The sequence below is a fragment of the Arachis ipaensis genome, chromosome B3 (assembly GCF_059453495.1).
Source record: "Arachis ipaensis isolate K30076 ecotype BB chromosome B3, ASM5945349v1, whole genome shotgun sequence".
Lineage (NCBI taxonomy): Eukaryota > Viridiplantae > Streptophyta > Magnoliopsida > Fabales > Fabaceae > Arachis > Arachis ipaensis.
In genome coordinates this window covers 111,913,708-111,915,300 of record NC_142438.1, presented here as the reverse complement: position 1 = coordinate 111,915,300, position 1,593 = coordinate 111,913,708, and the positions used below count along the sequence as shown (strand labels likewise).

The 1,593-nt window shown below is 41.1% G+C and overlaps 1 non-coding gene across 1 annotated transcript; it reads left to right on the top strand.

Annotated features, from left to right (window-relative positions):
- The first annotated feature begins 905 nt into the window (after positions 1-905).
- LOC148572057 (small nucleolar RNA R71) lies at positions 906-1,013 on the top strand. Its single transcript, XR_015908784.1, has one exon. It is a non-coding gene; the product is annotated as a small nucleolar RNA R71 (small nucleolar RNA).
- Positions 1,014-1,593: the final 580 nt, after the last annotated feature.

The window sequence follows — 1,593 nt, the reverse complement described above, 5'->3', positions numbered from 1 at the left end:
AGGGTTAATGGAATCTCTATGGTCTCTAGATGAGTCTCAGATTCCTTTGGTTCCTCAGAGGGAAGCTCCTTATTGATCACTAGACGTCCCAGGAGGTCTTCCTCCTTGGGATTCACGTCCTCTCCTCTCCTCACAGGTTCGGCCATGGCGCTTATGTCAATGGCCTTGCACTCTCCTTTTGGATTCTCTTCTGTATTGCTTGGGAGAGTACTAGGAGGGATTTCAGTGATCCTTTTACTCAGCTGGCCCACTTGTGCTTCCAGATTTCTAATGGAAGACCTTGTTTCATTCATGAAACTTACAGTGGCCTTAGATAGATCAGAGACTAGATTTGCTAAATTAGAAGCATTTTGTTCAGAGTTCTCTGTCTGTTGCTAAGTTGATGATGGAAAAGGTTTGCCATTGCTAAACCTGTTTCTTCCACCATTATTAAAGCCTTGTTGAGGCTTTTGATCCTTCCATGAGAAATTTGGATGATTTCTCCATGTTGAGTTATAGGTGTTTCCATAAGGTTCACCTAAGTAATTTACCTCTGCTATTGCAGGGTTCTCAGGATCATAGGCTTCTTCTTCAGGAGAAGCCTCTTGAGTACTGTTGGATGTAGCTTGCATTCCATGCAGACTCTGAGAGATCATATTGACTTGCTGAGTCAATATTTTATTCTGAGCCAATATGGCATTCAGAGTATCAACTTCAAGAACTCCCTTCTTCATAGGCGTCCCATTGCTCACAGGATTCCTTTCAGAAGTGTACATGAACTGGTTATTAGCAACCATGTCAATGAGTTCTTGGGCTTCTGCAGGCGTTTTCTTTAGGTGAATGGATCCACCTGCAGAAGTGTCCAGTGACATCTTTGATAGCTCAGATAAACCATCATAGAATATATCCAGGATGGTCCATTCTGAAAGCATGTCAGAAGGACACTTTTTCGTCAACTGTTTGTATCTTTCCCAAGCTTCATAGAGGGATTCACCTTCTTTCTGCCTGAAGGTTTGAACATCAGCTCTAAGCTTGCTCAGCTTTTGAGGAGGAAAGTACTTGGCTAAGAAAGCCATGACCAGCTTATCCCAAGAGTTCAGGCTGTCTTTGGGTTGAGAATCCAACCATAATCTAGCTTTGTCTCTTACAGCAAAAGGGAAAAGCATGAGCCTGTAGACTTCAGGATCTACTCCATTAGTCTTAACAGTATCACATATCTGCAAGAATTCAGTTAAGAACTGAAAGGGATCTTCAGATGGAAGTCCATGAAACTTGCAGTTCTACTGCATCAGAGAAACTAATTGAGATTTCAGCTCAAAGTTGTTTGCTCCAATGGCAGGAATGGAGATGCTTCTTCCATGTAAATTGGAATTAGGTGCAGTGAAGTCACCAAGCATCTTCCTTATATTATTATTATTTTTGGCTGCCATCTCCTTTTCCTGTTTGAAAATTTCTGAAAGGTTATCTCTGGATTGTTGTATTTTAGCTTCTCTTAATTTTTTCTTCGGAGTCCTTTCAGGTTCTGGATCTGCTTTAACAAGAATGTTCTTGTCCTTGCTCCTGCTCATATGACAAAGAAGATGGCACAGAAAAAATAGTAATAATAATGTAGAT